This window comes from Balearica regulorum, chromosome 11, assembly GCF_011004875.1.
Source record: "Balearica regulorum gibbericeps isolate bBalReg1 chromosome 11, bBalReg1.pri, whole genome shotgun sequence".
Lineage (NCBI taxonomy): Eukaryota > Metazoa > Chordata > Aves > Gruiformes > Gruidae > Balearica > Balearica regulorum.
The window spans coordinates 1196710-1217224 of record NC_046194.1 but is presented as its reverse complement, the minus strand read 5'-3'; the positions used below and the strand labels follow the sequence as shown (position 1 = coordinate 1217224).

At 55.8% G+C, this 20515-nt stretch overlaps 1 long non-coding RNA gene across 1 annotated transcript; it reads left to right on the top strand.

The window, feature by feature from the left end:
• The first annotated feature begins 845 nt into the window (after positions 1 to 845).
• On the top strand, positions 846 to 7858 carry LOC142603337 (uncharacterized). The gene is made up of 3 exons (XR_012837251.1): positions 846 to 1001; positions 1324 to 1447; positions 7710 to 7858. It is a non-coding gene; the product is annotated as an uncharacterized LOC142603337 (long non-coding RNA).
• Positions 7859 to 20515: the final 12657 nt, after the last annotated feature.

Here is a 20515-nt window from a genome sequence, read left to right as displayed (position 1 = left end):
CAGCATTTCACAGCACCCCTTACCCACGGGCATCCACCTTCTCCTGGTACCCAGGGACCGGCGTGGAGGTGATGTGCAAGGCACAAGCACCCACGCCCTGCCCGGGGAGCTCCAGCAAATAAGACCCCAGCTCACTCCCCTCAAACCCTCCTTTTCCCGCTGCCCCCAGTCCTGCCTCGCCCCAGGGCCGGGGAGGGAAGGGCCGGGCAGGGACTGCCGGAGCGGGGGCGGTGGGGCAGGTGGCAGGGCTGCATCTCCCGGGGGAAGGCATCGCATGTGTCAGACGAGCTGTGAGAGCGTCTGGGCAACGAGCATCGGCGCACAGACCGGGGAGAGGAGACTGGAATGTAAAAAGGAAACGAGTACATGGAAATTCAAAACTCTCCCCAGATGAAAAACAGAGGGGAGATGGATTTTCTGGCAAATGAAGTTGTAAAAAAAAGTTCCTGATTTTCTTCCTCATTTCTAACTTTGCAAATGGCACTAAACTCTAGTTGCACAACTGTTGCCTCCATCCTCTTCTGCATCCAGCGTGTGTCAGCCTGGAAGAAGCCCCCACCCTCCTGTCAGGCCCAGCCTGGTCGGGGCACTGGTGGTCCCTGTGTCCTGCTGGGGTCTCGCATCGCCTGGGGACCAAAGGGGTTGCTCATGGGTGTCCCTGGCACCGTCGTCACCTTGTCCTCCCAGCTGCCTTCTAGTTCTTCTCCTGCTCCCCTGCCACCGTGCTGGTAATTCTGGTGCCCCCCGTTTTGCTTTCAGCATTGTGGTTTCTCTCCAGCTCCTTCAGCAATGCCGGGTGGGTGACTTTCCTCTTCCCCATTCTCCCCCCGCCCCGGCATCCCTGGATGTCACAGCTACCCCCCCTCCATCTGATGGCCCTTGGGGACACCCCCATCATGGTGCTCACCAGGAGATGGGGAGAGTTTCAAGCCTCAAAAGATCGAGCTGCAACCGTCGCTGTTGGGTCTCCGTGGCTGGCTGAGATGAGTCCGAGCGGGCAGGTGAGGGGAGCGGGTATCTCCGGGGTTTTGATGCAAACTGAAAGAGAATGGCCGGGGGCGGCAGGAGAAGTCGGTCCTTGCTGGTGGGTGGGTGGATGGGGTCTCCTGCCAGGGCTGTGCGTGGGAGGTGAGCCCCAAGCACGTCCGAAAACACCGCTCGGGCGAGCAGCTCACGTGTCCCGCTCGGCAAGTCTACGCTTTGGGGGCTTTCCTCACCCGCAAATTGTCTGCGGAGCGTGATTTTAATTAAAGTAATTATTCAGCAATATTTTAATTTTTTTTCTTACCGAGTGATTGTAACAAGTCGCTTTTCTCCGTTCAGGGCCCATTTGTAAGCAATTTACCTCAAGAATTTGGCAGTCGAAATTCGAGCAGCTTTGCTGGGCGAGTAAGTCACGCTGCGTGTTTCCGTGTCGCCTGTGGATGAACGCGACGTGTTGAGTGAGGTTAGTAGCGCGAATATTTGCTTATCGACTTGAAATGGGTTTCCTATGGATGTTCTGTAATATTTACTTAAATCTCGCTGTTTCTGCGAAGGGTCCTGGCAGCCAGCACAATTACCCAAACTTTCACGGCTAACAAAGACAAAACAGGACACTGGGCAGGGTCTGAACTGATTGTTTCAGGACCCGAGTACATGCAATATTTGTTTTGTGGTATTTATCTAATTTAGTTTACAATGTGGCAAATTTTATTTATTTATTTTTAAAGCATGCCCGCCCCCCAACCTTGTAAAGCTTGTGGTTCTATCCAGGATTCAAGTTACAAACTTTTGCTGTTTTGCTTTAGCCATGATTTTTTTATAAAAGTGCGGTTAGACTATTTTTACTTTAGAAAAAGAGTTGGTTTTCTCCCTTTTTTTTTTTTTTTTTTTTGCTGATAAATTGCAAATGGATGAAGGAAACTTGCTCAGACTTTCCCCGCAGACATTCTCCTTTGGGCGGAGATTAAACATGGGGAACTTCAGTCTAAAACGCAAACGCTTTGGACGTTTGTAAGAGTGGGAAAACAAGGGCCGATGATGAGAACTGCTTTGTGACTTTATAGGGGTGCTACTGGCAGCCAGCACCGCCCTGGGGAGCGCTGGGGGCTCGGGAACAGCTTGCCCGGCTGCAGCAGCCTTCCTCCTCCTCCTCCTCCTCCTCCTGAGACCCAGGCTGGCAGGAGAGACGGTGAGCACCACGTCCCGAGACGGAGAGCCGGCTTTCCGCAGCAGGATCTGCTCCCGTGGGTTGTTTAACGTCTGCTGGCTGCAAAGCCCAGCAGAGCAGCTGATTGCGGATCCGTGGGACACCAGGACCCCCATGGAGGGATGTTGGGGGTCGGTAGACGGGCAGCGGGGACACGGGTCGCTCGCTCAGCAGGACAGATGGAGCCGCAACTTGGGCATCGCGTACGGGTTGCCTTAGGAAGGCAGATGCGGTTCAGAGGTCGCTGCTGATGGGCTGCGTGGTGCTGGCGTCTAAGCGGGAGGGTAAATGTGACTCTCAAAACTCACCCAGCATGGTGGGAGATGAAAAGAAAAACAACCATCCTGGTTTTTTTTTTTCCCTCTTGCTCCTGTGCCCAGACCTGGGGTGCAGCTGCCGCTGCGGAGCCCTTGCTGCCGCTGCCCCGCACGGGTGGGTGCCAGGACGGGGCTCTCCCCGCTCTCCCTGCCAGGAGGAGCCACGTCGGTGCTGGGCGCTTGGGAGGGCGCGGGGTGGCTGCGAGCGGCTCTGCGGAGCACTGGGATGCTGCTGGTGGGTTTAGGAAGGAGCAGGAGGGGGGTTGCGATGAGAGCTCCTCCGGGGAAAATCCCTGCAGAGTCTGACAGCAGATTTGCACTGTGAAAAATTTGCATCTCCTGCTGAGAACTCAATTTTCATAGGAGATAATCAAATGTGACCCATGTAACAGAGTGATATTTTTACAGAATGTTTTTTCTTCTTTTTTTTTTATTTTTTTTTATTTATTCCTCTCTCTCGGTTTCCATTTGGCATCTTCGGTGGTTCCCAATGGTTCTATTTTCATAAGGATCCTCAAACCACTTGTAAACGCTTCTGAGTGAGGACAAGGTGGAGACCACGGTGTCTACCTCCAGCTATTAACATGGCTTCGGGATGAAGTGGGTCAATCCCAGAGCCCGGCTGCCCGGTCCTGGGCGCAGCGGGGGCTGCATTCATTTACTGCCATCCCGGAGGTTATCGAAGGGAGGTGTGCGGGAGAGGGGGAGGAAGGGATGTAGCAGGGCAGAAATGGGGCAGGTATCCACCAGGCATCCGTGGAAAAGCGTGGGAAGTATCGGAAGGTAACGCTGGCAAAGCTGCGAGGGCAATTCTCTTCTTCCACCCACGGGCTCTCTTAAGCCCTCGCCTGTCAATCAGCCCCTTATTTACATGAATACTAAATCCACTTGCAGCTTCTTTAAATAAAACAAGGAGACGCACCTTCCTGTAGCGAAACATATTATAGCAGTTTGTCACAGCATCATCCAGTAGGTATTAATTCCCAAATCATTTTATGACATGTTTTATCATAAGTTATTAAAGAAGGTAGCTGCATTGGGCAATCATTTGATAAACTGAACCATAATTTAACACGCTCCTCCGTCATATTAGTGAGGAACAAGATTTATTTTCTCAGTGCAACTTTAATTATGGATAACACAAGCAGGGGATTGAGTCGGCTGAAGCCTTAAGGTTAATGATGTCTCCCGCGGAGCGCCTTGGGGTAAGGCACGGGATCTTCCCCGAGCTGCTGACTCACCTGCGGTTGCCATGTCTGGCTCCAGGTATGCAACGTGACCTTGAGTTTTGGGCCTCGAGAAGGTGGTTGTGTTCTTCTTGTGAGGTTCAGGGCATTTGTAATACATTGCCAAGGTTGGCGAGCTGCCTGGCTGCCGTCCCCTCGGGGAAGCCGAGTGCTTCTCCCTCCCCGTCGCTGCACAGGCAGCAGGAGGGACTTTCCCAACTGGGCAGGAGCGTGTCCCTAAATCCACGCCTAGCTGAATGACTAGAAGTTACCTGACGTTTCGTTCCCCTGAAATCAGGTCACTTTGTGGCCCATTGGACTCAGCAAACTGGGAAAATCTGTGCTCCGGCAAAGACCGCAGAAGAAATTTGTTGTCACGCAGGGCTTGCTCAGCGCACATCGCCGTTTGCTACAGAGAGTGGCAGCAAGCTTGCTCCAGACCTGCTTCTCCCTGGGGCTGGAGTCCTTCCCTGAGCCTTGGCTCTTAGCAGTTGCTTTTAGCACTTCCACTGCAGCTGCGAATTCTCCAGGATTGCTGCGAACCAGAGGGTCCACCACTGCTTTCTCGAGATGCTGCTCTTCAGCTTCGGGTGGCTGTTGGAGGACTTGGAAATCTCGGGGGAAACAGGCAAAGGAGGGTGGATATCTGCTCCTGCAGCCTGTACCTGCCCAGGGAGGCAGAAAAACCTGAGGAAATGACCCGGGGGCTTCCGAAAAAGCTGACTGTCTCCTCCCGTGGGGGGAGTTAATGACCCTCCTGGTGAATGTCACTATTAGGCTGGGAACTTGTCAGAAATCCTCACGTTCCCCCAGTTGCTGCTGCATTCCTGCTCTTTTTCACATATTTATTTTTGGCTCTGGAAATTGTCTTTTAATTTCTGCCCCTTTGTTCTCGTGTCTCTCCACCTCAGCCCGGTGCTCGCTCTCCCAGCTCCGGCCCTGGAGGGTGCACGGAGAGGAGCGCGGTGGGGTCACCCTCTGTGCACGGAGGGTTTCCTGGCTGGGGGGGGCTGGTGCGGGGCTGGCACCGGGCTGCAGAGCGGTGGCATCCGCAGGGGCTGCTCGCTGCGGGGGGCACGCTCCATTCCAGGCTCTGCCCCTTGATGAGGGGCCGGAGGGTCTCGGTGCTGCCCCTGGCTCCTCACCCACACGCCAGTGAGACGGGGCGGTGTCCGCGTGGCTCTTGGGATGGGGGATGCAGAGCTCAGGCCCACGAACCATCTGAGGAACCCGAACCCGTCCCAGTGCCATCTCACCAGGGAAAGCTCCAGGTGCAGTTTGCAGCCCCGGTGCGAAGGGATGCAGGAAAGGTGTCCGGGGGCGCTGGAGAAGCGGTACAGCGAGGGCTCGGGATGCTCCGCAAGGACCACCGCAACCTGCGGCGAGAAACCAGCCTCCTGCATCCCCCTGCTCCCTCTCTGCCACCGCCATGCCAAGCTTCTGTCCTTCATAGTCACAAACGGGGGGAAAAATAATGATCCCTTATTCCACTCTAAATTACTAAGGAGTTTGGGGCAGGGAGGGTAAGGAGTGCAGGAGGGAAGAGATGCTTAAACACAGCAGGCTGATGTCATTTCTTTTAGTCAGGAGCAGGAGAAACACAATCCAGTTCTCTTACCCCCAACAGAACAAAGGGGAAAGGCCCCAAGGGGAGATTAAAAAAAGTGAAACCAAAAAATTCCCACAAAATGAGAGAGAAGAGGGAAGGAAAAAAAAAAAAGAAAGAAAAGATAAAAAGAAAACATCATCCCCCTGATGTGTCCCCTCTGTGGTGTAGAACAGCTTTGCTCTTCCCCCACTTCCCCAGCACCAGTCGGGCTTACAGAGCCATAAAATAAGAGTTTGTGGCGTGTTCAATCGATTATTCCTCCTAATGCACTGTTTTTGGAGACAGGTAATTTATTTCAGACCCTACATGTCTACATGCAAAAAAGAAAAAAAAAAAATCCCCTTCTTTTTCTTTCTTCCCTTTTCGGTTTACAGCCCTTTCTTTGCCCCTTTGCCCCCACCTCCCCCTCTCACGTCCCCCCAGACGCAAGCGTTTCCCAGTGAAAGGTGCAGCCGTTCCCCCAGTGAAACCCAAGGCAGGTAATGACTTTCTCACCCCATCCATACTGCTCCAGAAACCGCTGCCTCACCAGCTGCATCCCTTTATTTGGGAGAGACAAGAGGGAGGGGGGAAGTGCCAGCCCCCTCTGCTTCCCTCTCCTCCAAGGCCTCCCCATAAAAAAAAAGGAGCAAGATATAAAGGGAGCAAGTGTTTGCAGAGATAGAGTTTCCATTAGACGGGAAGCGGGGGCTGCTCAGTGTCCGGGAAGGAGCAGGTTCCTGAGCTCCCGCTGTGCTTCCGAGGGTCGGCGCGCGGGGTCCGCAGGCAGGCGGGCTTGCCTGCTGCTGCCCGCTCTGGGGGGAGGAGGAGCTGGACTGGGTTCCCACTTGGGTTCTGCCACTTGCCTAGGAAGCCCTGGCTGCAAAGCCCAGGTGCTGGGGACAGGTCCCAAATGGTGGGTGCAGCTCTGCCCCGGACCCCGTGCGTTGCCCGCACAGCCCAGGTCCAGCCACCGTGTCGGGCTTTTGTTCTGGCTGCTCTCCCCTGCCCTTGGGACAGCAGCACCTTTGAACTGGTGGTTGGAGCGGGGAGAACCAGGCTTATGGCTCAGCACCGAGGTTTGCAGGGATCTGCTTGGGGCCGGCTGTGCCCAGCGAAGGTGGCTGCAGCCGAGCCGGAGGAGCGATGCTCACAGGAGCCCCGCGCACGCTGTGATGGGGGTCCTCCATCCCGCACCGACCCCTCGTCCAAGGGCTGTTCCCGATCCTGGGGCGTGCAGCCTGGTCCCAAGGGCAGGCTGGGGCCAGAAGCTCCAGTGAGTGATGGTGGTGACGGGGGACATCGCTCCTCACCCCCCAGACCTCCACTGGCCCCCTGTTAAACAATCCCTGCAGAGCTCTGGAGGTACGAGTGCGGATGAGCAGATTTGAAGAGCTGTGGTATGTGATCTACTGGATTACACCTGCGTGTACCTCACCCCAGAAGGGTTTTCATCCTGATGCGCTCCGGCCTCCCAGGAGAAGAGGAGATTACCCATCGCTAACGGCTTTGCTGTGGTAGCCCAGGAGGGTCTCCTGGACTGGAAGCTTTTCTTTATTCCTTTGCTTCTACTTTGCCTCTCCACACCAGGGGTGGATTTGGGAGCACGGAGCTGAGCCCCGGGAAGAGCAGACGGTGCTGTGCCCCAGCGTGGGGCAGTCCTGGGGGCTCGGACACCCTCCTCCGCTCCCCTCCATGTCCCAGGGGCACAAAACCGGCCACTTTGTGCAGGGCGGAGAAAGTGCTGGCTGTAACAGCAGCTTAACAAAACCGAGCCCTGGGCTTTAGCAGGGCTGTCGGCGGAGGCTGGCAGGCTGGGCAGCTATTGCTTCCAGCTAGGGGCACTGGGAGAGGCTTTGATCTCATAATGAAAAAGGCATTATGAGGGGAAAGAATAAATATCAGGGAACAGGGAAGGAAAAGGGATTGGTACGTTATGGAAAAATGTAAATTCTGCCACCCAGCCAGCCCAGTGCTGCTGGGGCTGTCGGTGAGACCCTCATCCTGGTCTGCTCAGAGGATCGCCCCCGTCCGAAATGGAGATGAAGTCTGCTCGGCTTTGGGGTGCTACCAGGGCCCCTTGCGCCCCAGGACACCTCCTGGACCGAGAGGTGGGCATGGGCAGGGACCAGCCCCCATGTCCTCAGCCGCAGGGTTTTCTGTGCTTTTTGCTGGGCTGTGCTCCCTGGGACAGGGAGAACAAATCACCCCTGAAAATCCCTTTGCTCAGCCAGAGCCCTCCCTTTTCCCTTCCGACTGCGCGGAGCCACTTCCGAGACCCCTCCGCACCCCTCCTGCCCTTCTCGCCTCCCGTCCCCGGGGACCCCCATGCACCCACACCTCATCTCTTGCTGTCGGCCTTATTTTTCACTGTGCTCTTTGTTTAGGAGAGTTTCTGTCTTCCCGAGGATCCCGGCTCTGGCGTGGCAGGCAGGTGTGGGAACGGGCATCAGAGGAACCCCTCTGCCCGGGGCAGCCGTCTGATGTCTTCTCCTGTCTCCCAGACCAACAAACCCTCCTCTGCAAGGACTCCGGGGCGGCAGGTTATATTTTGATCAAGAACACTTAAATATGGATGTTTCGGAGTGAGGATGGAGCCCGTCTGCTGTGGCTACTCCCACCACCCGCCTGTCCTCCTCCGAATGACTCCGCCGGGATCAAAGCCTGCCTGAACCTTTTCCATATGCCCTGCTCCTCTCCGCCGGGCCCCTCGGCCAGGTGGCTTTTCCCAGCCTTTTCACAGACCTCCCACTTCTAAAAGAAACGCAATAAAGCTGGGCCAGAGAAGCAATTAGAAAGCAGCTCCCTCATCACACCTTCTCATGGGCTGTCCCAGCAAGGAGTGACGAAACCCAGCGAGCGTGGCACGGGGCTCGGCGCTTGGGTGACCTTCACCCAGCTGGGCTGTGCCATCCATCCGCGTACGTGCCACACCACGGGCCGCATCCTCGCCACCACGGGTGATGTGGGTGTTTGCAGCGGTGGAGCTTTTTCTGGCCACGAAAGGTTTTTTTGGCCGAGTTTTCAGACACGTCCCCACAGGAGCCATCCAGCTTCACCAAACCCCATCCCATCGCAGCCGAGCCGTCCCCAGCACACCGGCCAGGGGCTCTGACCTGCGCCAGCTGCACGTGGAGCCGCTCGGCATTTCATCAGGAGCTTAATGACTCTTTGGGTTGCAGGTGACTAAACAACCTCCGTGGAGTGTTATTTCTGTGTTAAGCTGCTGAAGTTTTGGTAAATATATGACCATGCATCAGGCGCTTGCAAGACGAACCATCTTGTTGGGAATTTGGAGGAGAACAACAGAAATGATTAAGCGGCTGAAGGGGTTGACTTATGAAGAGAGATTAAAAGAACTAAATCAGCCTGGCTGGGCTAGCCGACATCCGTGGCAAGATATGATAGTATCTACAAGTATATGAAGGGCGTAAATCACAGCTTGGGGGATTTGTGGGGGGCAACCCTGGGAGATTAACTGGGAGGAACAGACATAAGTAAAGCACAGGAAAAAAAAACAAGAGTCATCTAGACCAGCTCTGGAAAGGACTCCTGGGCTGGAGAAGGAGGCTCTCCTGGGAAGGGCAGGAGCTCCTTGCTGTACCCCGGCCTCAGGAGCAGCGTGCAGGGAGAGGTCCTGCGGCGAGGGGGGAGGCAGGGCTAGCCGGGACCGGGGTACTCGGGTCCCCAGTCATCTTCTGAAAAAGGCCCGGAAAGCTGAGCTGGGAATTTGGCAATGAAGGGGGTTCGTGCCTGTGTCAGTAAAATACGGCCGCAATAAGGAGAGCCCCGTGTTTCTGGGGCAGCCGCAGTGGAAGGGGAGGTGGCATGGACGCCATGAAGACCCCCCCCCGTTTGCTGTCATCCACAGCAAAGCAAAAGAAAACATGAACTGTAGAAACTAAGGTCGCTACACCCAGGTGCCAAGTACAAGAAGTTTGGTAGGATGGAAGTTGAGCACGTTAAAACATTCGTTCAAATCTTCCGTGGTGCAGCCTGCATCGAAACCGGGTCCATCCCCCCCGATCCCGCAGAGCAGCGCCGGCTCACGTGCGAACCTGGCAGCCTGGCTGAGCTCACTCGCACAGGACCGCGGTAGGAAGCCCCACGTCTCCGGGTGACGAGTCCCAGGTTAACCTGGAGAAGCACAGCACGGGGGGAACGGCAGCAGTGCCTTTGTCCGGAGAGCCTGGCAGGGCTGGAGGGAGCGGTGGGTAAAGCCGGGATGGTTTTGCAAAGCTCGGTGGCAACTTGACTTTGAATGGTCTCATGTGTCTGCTGCTCGGGAGCCATCTGAGCTGCTGGTGGTTTTCCTGACGGACTCTGCAAGACGGCTCGCGTGCTCCTGAAACAACTGTGTTTCAGCTCTGCCTTAGGCAAATTCCCACACAGTTAAATGGAGATGCTGAGGAAGGAGCTGGCACCCTCTGGTGCAGCCCCTAAGGAAAAAGGGAATGTTTCTGACAGCTTCTGAGGATGCCTGGCTCCCACACACCCCTACTTTTGATTAGGTTTTAAAAATATTTAATCTGCACAATTTTACAATGGGGGTTCAGCTTTATTCCTGCAGTAATCCCTCCTGCCTGGTGCGCGGGCGAGCTGCAGCATCCCCGTCACTGAAGATGCCTGTCCCTGTCCTCCCCGTGCTCCTGCACCGCGGACATCGGGCAGGTCCGGCTGTGATGATCACGGGAGGAGGAGACGTGGGTCTGGTTCTGCCCAGGGACACGTGCAGGTCACGCTCAGCGTTTGCCATCTTCGAGCGAAGGTGTCAGTCCTGCACAAGCTGAAATGAGTGGAAACTCCCTTCCATCGGCAGCAAAATCCAGATTGGTATCGAGCTCAGAGAATAATTCACACTGCATAATTCACCCGAGACTTTTCTCCTCCCAGCAGTTCATAATTCCTCACGTGAAGCAGTGTTTGCATTCACTGAAATCAGGAGAGCTCTGCAGGTTCCCTGCGACTGCGTCGCCGAGTGGTTTTCTATTTGCCGATGGGACGAGTTAATAAACGCCGGTGCGCACCTCCGAAACCTGGCTCCTGCGAGGACTGGAAGGGGGACGGACTGGTCTTTGCCTAACTGGTTTATTTTCTCTAACATTGTTTATTTTCTCTAACATCTGCGTATAACACAAGCGAAAAAGAGGCAAAGGAAAGCTGCCTGGTGGTGCTCAGAAAAACGAATTTCCTATTCCCTGTACGGAGCGCGGAGCTGGTTTTTGGCCCAGGCTGCAGCATCTCCTCCGCAGTGACCTGCGCGACGGCTCTGCCCGGCTGCCTGTGCCCCTCTCGCCATCCTGCACGGTCCCACGTCCCCGGCTCTCGGCCACCAGCCCTGCTCCGCAGCGGCCAGCGGGCCGGGACAGCTCAGCACTTTAAATGGAAATTTCCCGCGAGGAGCTCCCAGATCTCTCATTTCTCTTCTCACCAGCCCAGTCTTTGGCTTACACTTGCAAATGACGAATTGTGCTTTTGCCTCTAATTCCAGCTTCCCTGGCATCCTCGGTCGAGGCAGCCCTCTGCAGAAAGCAGCAGGTTCTTTGCAATCAGCGGGAGGTAGCCTTTTCCTCTTCTCTCTGCTCCCTCCCCCCTGCCTTAATTGCAGCCCAACATGGGCTTTCGAGGTGTATTAAACATACAAATTATTCTGCAAAGCCTCATGAAGTGCTAGTTACCAAGGCCTCTAATGGGAAATGACAGTGCAACCAGAGAAGCTGTTAACGTCAAAGCATTGTCTGAAATCGCTCCGGCAACACGATCATTTTGCAGGCGTGGTGCACGGGGCCGGGCACCTCCGCAGCCGCGGCGTCACCCCCGGCAAGGTCCCCGCGTGCCGGGTGGGCTGCACGGGCACCGCCGGACCAGGGCATCGTGCTGGGACCCGCGGAGGACGACTCTTGGCAAAAGGCTTCCCCAGCTGCACCTGCGATATTACACTCGTTGCTGGAACGACGCTGATGGATTGGAGAGAGTTCAGAGGAGAACCAGGAACATAATCAAGGAGCTGGAGGGCATGATTTATATGGCAAGTTTAAAAGGGCTGCATAATAGCAACAATAATAAGCGCTCACAGCACAGAGTGTTTTTCATCTGTGCGCTCAAACGAAGCTAACGCATGCTACGCCCAACTGCATTAACAACTTAACTACGTCTCGCGCGGGCAGCCGATAGCGAAAGCGCTGCGAGACCCATCTGCGAGTCTCCTTAGAGCCGACATGCCGAGGAGGGAGGGGAGCTGGTTAGCTTAGCCCAAGGGGCCGCAACGAGTAACGTAAAGGCGTGGAAATGAGAAAAGGAGAAGGTAGGCTGAAGAGCAGGGAAATTTTGCCGTCAGGGCAGCGCAGTGAACGGGGGGACTGTTGTCATCCTGGAGCAGGAGGGACAGCCCGGTGCGCCCTAACGGGGCTTTCCAGGAGATGCTGCTGTGGGATGGGTGGCCGGCTGCAGGTCCCGGGGGCTGCTGGAAGGACGCAGGCGAGGTTTGGGTCTCGCTGGATGTGCGCTGGATGTTCAGAGAAGGATGTTCACCCGTGATGGGGTGAACATTAAGCCGAGGTCTGGGCACCTGGTCCACACTCGGCTGCGGGGCTGGGTGCCAGGGCTGTGTCACCAGCTCCCAGCGGGGTTTCGGAGAGCTGAGCTGGCAGGGTGTGCGTACGTGGTGTCTCCCGTCTGCTCGGCTGTGGGCTCTGAAGGATTGATGTCTGTGGTTGTGGCCAGAGCCAGCACCACCAGCTCCTTCCTTTCGGTACCAGCTCACGGCAGCCCCGGGCGAGATGCGGAGGGATCTGGCAAATCGCAGCCGGAGCTGGAGCAAGAAGAGGGAGCCCTTTTATGCAAAGTGTCCCGGGTCCTCCAAGGCCTCTTATCTTAAATTAATTAAGAGACGTGGAAGAGTGCCCGAAGAGTTATAGAAACATATGCAGAGTTAAAAATAGGACTGTCTCTCTGCCAGGGACATTCCCCCGGCGTATTTCTGCTGTCCCGACTCCCCACGAGCGGTACTGGCCGGCGGGGCACGGGGGACACATCCCCCAGGGATGCTGGGACCAGCCCCGGTCACCTGCCCGGGCGTTCCTCCTGCGAGATGAGGATGCAGGGATCCGAGCCCTTCTCTTCTGCCCTCCAAACGCACTGCTCGGTGCCCCAGCCCTCCTCTTCCTCCGTGCAGGGCTGCCCCCAGCCCCTCTCGTCCCCAGGCAGGGCCTGTCCTGCCTGTGCCAGCGCCTGCCTGCCCACTGCGGTGCAGGCAGCGGGAGGCAGCGGGCAGGGATTGATTGCTCCGCTCCCAGCCCGCTCTCCAAGGAGGAAGATGAAGCCCAACAGTCTAAATATAGGCCAGCCTAACAAAGGCGAAGGTGGTGGGAGGGGGAGATGTCCGTAGGGAAAATTCCCTCTCCGTGGCTTGGGCGGCTGCTTTCCCGGCGACAGTGGAAGCGGACACGGCAAGTTCCTACCAACAATAATCCAACAAAGCAGAGGGAAATTATAAAAAAAAAAAAAAAAAAAAAAGCGCCTTGTTTTACAAGCTCTCTCGTTTCCAGCTGCTCGGAGGACTGCGGAGGAAAGATAAATGCGGATCCAGCCAGAGGGGACCAGGGCACGGCTCAGGTCTGGAGGAAGATTTAGGGCCTTGCACTCCAAAGGCAGGGGCTGATCATCGCACGAGGAAAGAAAAATCTCTGGGAGTGGATGTCACGTTAAACAGTATGTTGTAATAAGTGTTTTATGCTTTAGAGGAGAAGAGAGAACAGTGAAATCCCCCGTAAGAGCTAATTACTGCAAATTCCTTTTCAATAAAACAAGACAAAAAAAAAATCCTCTCTTAATGGAAAAATCCATTTAAGGCTCAGATGAGGTAACCGCGGTTCACGTCCTCGTCGCGTCGTTAGTGGCAGTCAAATGGGCTTTCCTCCCGGCTTGGCAAGACCAGCCCAGCTCTGCCGAGGGAGCTGCAGGTGTGAAGCGGAGGTGTTGGGATGCGGGTCTGCAGGGGGAAGGTGATCCCCGGAGACCAAAATCCCCGGGGAAAAGCCTTTCTAGTGCTTGTGGGAGAGCCCATGCCGAAAGTCAGGGTGAACCCCTTTATTTTCTGACTGTGGCAGGATGCGGGCAGGGATTAGGAGAGCTGCAGGGGCTTGCAGGCATCCCCCCTCGGCTCCGGGAGAGCTCGGCTCAGGACCCGCGGTCCCCGTGGTGCCTCGCCGGCGGTGTCAGGCGTGGCGTTGCACCGGGAGCACCGGCGCCTGGAAGGGACCGCGGGAGCCCCCCACCCCGCGCTGCCTGTGTCCCCCCGCCCCGTGAGCCGAGAGCCCCGTGCACCCTCCGCTGCGTCTCGCAGTCCAACCCAATTAAAATAAAATAAAGAATTGACTTAGGAGTGGATTTGCCTCTGTCCCTGATACTCTGTATTTCTCTGCGATTTGAAATGGGGCCAGTTTGGTGGATTTCTTGCACATGGGAGCAATATATTGAATTACATGTATGTCCAGTGCTTAGGAGAGATACATTTCTTTTCCACATGTTCATGCAGCTGCGTGACCCCAGGAAACCCAACAGTGGGGTCTGTCTTCGGAGACAAATAGGGATTGTTTTGTGTGTGTGTAAATGCTCCCCCCCGCGCTCCCCAGCCTCCGCGTGTGTGCGTGGCGGGGGGGGGGATTATTCCCCACCGAACACGTTCATATCCCACTGAAGCCAAACAGCATAAACACAGGATATTTATTCACCGCAAACCCACAGGGTGGAAATGCAGCTTTGGGGGGGCTCGGCAGATCCCCGGCCAGGAGACCTGCCTGCTGCCTGACCTCGGCTGCCCGGGGAAGGGGTGGGAGGCTGCAGGCAGGAGCTGCCGCAGACAAAGCCACAGGCAGGCAGGTCTGCCAGGTATTTCTCTGCACCAACTTCACCAGACTCGTGCGGTCGAACTCTCGCCACTCCCTGCCTGCCATGCCCCCTGCCCCGACGCTGCCCGCACGCTGGGGCAGGCAGAGGGGAGGAGCGGGGATGCGGGATGCTCCCCGGCAGTGGTACCCCTCAGCCCTCCCTCGGCACGGGCTGCCTGCCCGCATCCTCGGCCGGGAACGCAGGTTCAGCTCGGCATCCCTGTCCCGTGGGGACCCGCCAGCACAGCCCACGGGAGCGGGACCCAGCCCTGTGGAAAAGGAAGAAACTCACATTGTATAAATCAACTTGGGAGTGACTGTGGTGTGTCCCAGCTGCTGGCATTCAAAGGGCCCTGTCCTTTTCATCCCCCCGTGCTGTCACTCAGCATCCCGCAGGCTGTCCAGAAAGGAAGGAGGCTTTGTTGATAAGATCTGGGGCTTTTGAGAAAATAAAAGCAGAGGGTGGAATGGGTTTCTTTCTTGTTACTTTTTTTTTTTGTTTTAAAGAAAAATGTTTGTAGGGTAGAGACCTGATTGATGTGGAGCATTGCTACCCAAACACAGTGTTTCCAAACAGCACTCCCGGCTGCTTGCTGAAATCTGGATCTGGAATAGATCTCTAGCATCTTCTCAAGCGCATTTCCTCAGCACTGACTCCAGGCAAACCCCGGAGCAGCCCGCGGCTGGTACTTGAGCCTCCCGGGAAATCAAACACTGCCCGTGTCCAGTGTCAGCTCCAGGGTGATGCGAGGTCAAGGATCACACGTGCCCTCGGGTCCTGCTCCCAGCGCCCCGGAGGCACCGAGCTCCTGCTAAAGCTCCTTAGCCCCGAGGCGATCTAACACATCCTGCCCAGCATCCCGCCGGCCGAGCCCCCCCGCCCCCGCCGAGGCTGCAGTGGTCCCCGGGGGCCGTGGGGTGAGGCAGGGCGAGGAGGGGAGGTGACACCCTGGCACGGGCAAGGGAGCCCCACTGCTCGCTGCTCAGCGGCCCCGGGGACGCCCAAGGGTGACGGGATTAGCTGCTGAGCTCTGCTGAGCTGCCGGAGGAGGAGCCTTGCCGACCACGGTATCACTGGCACAGTGCTTGGAGCGCTTGTCTATAAATAGGAGTTTTAAAGCAAGGCAGTTAATCACGGTGCACGCTACTGTCTGGATGGGCTTATATTGGTTTAACAGCGCGGATGTGAGTCCAGCATCTACTGCGAGATTTACAAGTCCAGCCTACACAGACAGACAGGAGTTTAAGGCTCCTTTCAAGTGTCACTTTGAGGATGCAGCCTGAGTTTGGGTTGTTCTGGTTTAACGAGTTACCTCGCATCCGCTGAGCCGCACTAACCAGCGGCGTGTGTGTGCCGAGCCGGTTGCAGCTGGGCAGTTAAAGGCCGTGCTGATACAAGCCGCCGGCGTGGTTTACCTGTTTGACCCGGCATTTGCAGCAGGCTCAGAGTCTGCACAGGATTACTTGTCATCGCCAAGCTGATGAGCAGCAACACCACATGCAGCGGCAGCCTGCGGAGATCCACCCTGCCCTGCCTAAACCCGGACAGTTGTGCGTGGGGGACCTGAGCTCTCTGTAAGTCGCAACCCTTTAGCCCCACCAATATTCACTTCTTCTACCGCTGAGCAAGGCAAGGGCCCGTCGCCGACCCTAACCAAAGGAGGGGCAGCGTTGTCCCCTCCGCGCCGCCGTTCGGCTGCTGTCTGCAGGGCCGTCTTTGTCCCGGCGAGGGCAGAAGCCAGTCCTGCAAAATGTCCTTATTGCAACCAGGCCAAGCAGTCTGCATGCAGTCCAGCCGTGCCTGCGTGCCGGGGAAGGGGCCACCCAGCCGCACGGGACTCTCGGCGGGTGTTGTCCCCCTCTGCGTGTTACCCACGCGCCAGCTGCCTGCCGTAAGCTGTCTGTGGATTTTGGGGAGGTGAGACATCCCCTCCCTGGCCACCGCTGCTGCAGACCGTGGTGGGCTGCGCTGGGGGGACCGTCTCCCTCCGCGGGGCTGGTGAAGCCGTGCGGGGCCCGTCCTGGTGGGAAGCCACTTTGAGCTGATGGTACAGGGAGGGCCATATTGGTTTCAGTCTGTTCTGCAAAACACTAACCAGCATGTGCAATCTGTGAACCCCCTGCTTGACGAGAAATGCTAATTGTGTGAGAAGGACCTGCCAACAACCCGCAGTATTCAGCGTGAAGGGGGTTTATTAGTATTATTACTATTGTTCTGGCAGCTGCAGAACAGCCAGCCGGTTTCGCCGTGGCCGAGGAAAGGGAGCAGGGCGCAGGAGAGCGGCTCTCCCTGCCAGGTGCTGCCTGCGGCTGCGTGGCCGGCCGGGGGAAGAGGATGGGACGGGTGCTCCGTGCTCCCCCCGGGAGGGATCCTGCCCGCTCTCCCCTTGTCTGTGTTGTAGGGGAGGGCTGGACGCGGCTTTTCTCCTTGGGCTGAAAGTGTTGGTTTTGCATAAAATATGAAGCGAGAATCCCTCCCCCGTCATTTACTGCCTCGGCTGCCAGCACCTGCCCGTGCCGGTGCCTGCATCCCGCTGCTTCCCAGCCCTGCCAGGGGCAGGCAGGCAGCACAGGCAGCAGGCTCTCCAGGGCAGGGACACTCGGGCAGGTACACGGACCCGTCGTGCCCGGGGAGACCCGTCCTGGTGCCTGAGGTGGGTGTAGGACACGGGGTTGGCATCCTCCCCGCAGCTGGTCCCTGCCCGCCCGGGGCACCTGGCAGCCTCCTGCCCGAGGGGCATCGCGCTGCTGGGGGAGGCGAATGGAGAAAGGGGGGCAGGATTTCTTGGCTGAGCCCTGAAGCGGCCGCAGCCATGCCTGAACATCACCAGAAGAAGAGACTCATTCAATTCCCAGTGACCCAACCAAGCTGAAAAAAGCTGAGGAGGGAGAAACGATCACTCTGGCTTGATTTAAAAGCAGAGCAAAAGCTCCACGTGGTGAGAAAACATGGCGACTTTCCTGGGTTTTGCAGGAGAAAATCAAAGCTGTGTTTTGTAAAATCATCCTGACTTCTCACCCGTGGGCCTGGAAAAAAAGCAGGAACTTTGATGGATTCGGTGTTTTTCTTTCTCTTCTGGCCTTGCTAATTTGCAGAAAAGGAACCAGATAAAGTTTGATAACTTTGAAATAGAAAGAGAGAGGGAGAGAAAAGGTCCCAGGCAGCCGGCTCCTAATACTCCCCCTCCTGTTTCAGAGAATAAATGAAGTGCTCTTCATTCCCCGCTCGTCTGCCACCCTCCACTGAGTCTGTCATGGACTCATCTGTGTATAAATTAGCTTTTCACAGTAATACCGTGTAAAATTATTTCTGTCATCCTTTTATCTGACCAGTTTATCTCGTCAGCTTGTCAGTCTTCATTCTGCAGCCTTTCTCTCCTCTCCCCGGCAGAAGCCACCTGAGCTGCCCTGGCTCCCTCGGAGGAGGCACCGAGCCCCGCGGCCAGGTCTGCTGTGCATCCCCTGTGGCTCCCGGGGTATTTAGCAAGGTGGCAAACATCTACGCACGCAGCAATGCCTGAAGACCGCTGGTGCAGCCGGCCAAACGGTTTACAAGAAGCCTGTCTGCTGGCAAGAGGAAACGGAGCGGAGCGGCACAAAGACTGCCATTTTCAGGCCATTATTTATTGTTCAGAATTAGGCAATGACATTTATCGGGATTGGCACGTGGTAGGTGACCCACTGCTTGCAGTCTGAGACGGGCTGGTCACATCAGTTATGTGGTATTTTCCCTTGACAGTAACGTTTTTGCATTCCGGTTTCTGCTGCAAAGGCTTATGGAAAAAGCATTTCACATCTATTGTCTGGGACTCTTTGTGCTCGCTTGCACGAGTGCTGCTGGAAGGGGAACCCAAAAGGGATGCAGCTGGAATATATTAATTAGAGATTCCAGATGAACAGTCACCCAAGTCCTTTTACCACCTTGCTTCAGCCCCGCACGTCCCACCGCCTTGGCTGCAGACGGGAGGTCCCGCGGGAGGAAGGTACGTGCTCCCTGCCGCCGCTGCAAAGCCCAGGATGCGGGATGCGGCTCCCGGCGAGGGTACCGAGTGCCCCAAGGGATGCTCACCCCATGCCTGAGCACCACGGGAGCTACCTCTGAGTCCTGCAGAGCAACACCGCGTCCGAAGCCCTGCCCTCACCCACCATCGCTGATGCTTTGTCCCACCTCCCCAAGTCCGTTTGTCCATCCAGTGGACCTTCTCCCCTCAGGCACCCTCTCCCCAGCATCCTTTCCACCTTCTCTGGGTTTCTCCACTATCTGGGAAGCTGCAGGGGACAAAATATACCTTTATTCTGGAAAAACAGATGGACAGGGAGGTGCCCGCTCTGCAAACGTGTCCCCCCAACCTGCTCATCGATGGCCGAGCATCCATCCGTCCCCCCCGGCCCGGCACCTCCTGCCTCCGTCTCCCTCCCGCGCCACGCCGGTCTCTGCGTTGTAGCAGTTGGTTGTGACTACTGGTTCCCCACATTGTTATCTGTTCTCTTTCGCTCAAAGAAATATTGTGGGTTGTAATTCTGCCTGCTACATCTTGTGAATATTTCTGGACTCTGAAGTTTCCTGGCTCCAGATGTTCTGGCCAGACCAGAGGAAAAAAACCCCAAAAACCTCAGCATTAATAAAAACCTTTTGAAAATAAAAAGTCGTATTGCGCAGTAGTGACATCATATCCGTGAAATATGACCTGATGATGTCACAGCTGTGAAATGAAGGATGATTGTCTCTTTTTGGCAAATGCCGGCTGTTTGGGCCAGACCTGTTAAATAAATGCATATGTACTACAAATACGTGTATTAAACCCAGAAGTTGCGAACGCTGCCTCGTGGTCACCTGGGTGAAGAAACCTGCCGGGGAGAGCCGGCGACGGGCCGGGCGCTGCAGGGTCTCGGGAGAGGGCTGGTCGCCCCCGTTCCCGGACACCGAGCGGGCGCGCAGGGCTTGGCTGGGCTCCCCCCACGCGCTCGCTCCGGGTGCCGCTGGGCCAGGCGAGGGGCTTTGCCAGGCTGAGCCGGGCCGGCCCCGGGACGGCCGGCACAAACAGCCCCGGGGGGACCACGGTGGGTCCCGTGGCCCTGCCGCTCGGTGGTGCCAGCCATGCCCAGCCGGTACCTCGCACGGCCGTCCTGGGAGAGACGCGGCCCCTTTTCACCCCCCGACATGCCACTCGCCCCTCGAAGCCTACAGATTCAGTTACCCTCCTCGTTACCTTAGCAAGATTGGCCGCAAGCATCGCTGCCTTGGCTACCTTCTCTTACACGATATATTTAAGCTATTTGAAGCAACAGCCTATAAAATATCCGCACCAAATTGCCCGGCTTTCGTAATCTTGAAACTACCTGGCGCTGCAGTGATGCGGTATCTATTACACGTGCACTTTCCTCATCCGCACATAGATTTTACATGTGTGTGCGATCCCCTTCATGAAGAAACATGTTGCCATGCCACGGAAAAGGTCTATTTTTTCCATATGGGTTGCGCTGACAGTGTCAAGCCTTTAGTTTAAGCTCACAGCATGCTTTTTTAATTTGTCCTTTCCTCTTTCCCTTTTAGTCCTATTGTTCGCAGAGGAGTTTGTACTATTAAGAATGTGCAAAGCAGGAGGGTGCTGTCTGCTGAGGTGTCGATAATTGTTACTCCGAGTGCCGTGGAGCTATCTGGGAATTTATTAATGATTCTTCTTCTTGCTGGAAAATGCTGATAAAACCAGAAACTTTACCTATTGATTGATTGACTTATTACCTCCCTAGGACGGGATGGGTTTTGATAGGACATTTCAATTCCAGAAGTTGGGGGAAAAAATTGCTTTCAAATTTGCCAGGAAGATTTTGTTTTGATACTCTGAAAATAAAAATATCCTTGTCTTCCCACTTAATAAGAGCTTATGTTTCCAAAAATATGCCAATCATAACAAAAAAGTGGAAGGAGGAAAGGCAAAGGTTGCAGCAGAGATGAAAAGTTGGGACCAACCTGTATGGATGCTGTTTTCCTTTACTTAGGTCAATGAAAAGGATATTTTTACTTTTTAGTTCAATGCAGATGTTTGGCTTTTCAAAATCTGAATTTTCAGCAGGGAGGAAACTCTTTCTTTGACAGTTTTAATCAGAAATAAAAGATTTGCTCATGCAGGGAGATGGAATATCAACTTCCAAACGATGGCTCAAGAGGTGGACGCGAGAGCTGGTGTGCCGGGACGCCTTGAAACTGCAAGGGTGATGGGAGGCAGCACCGCCGGAGAAACCAAAAGGGGACACAGCCCTGGGGAATCTTCCAGGGAACAAGAAGGAGTCCTCGAAAGGCAGAT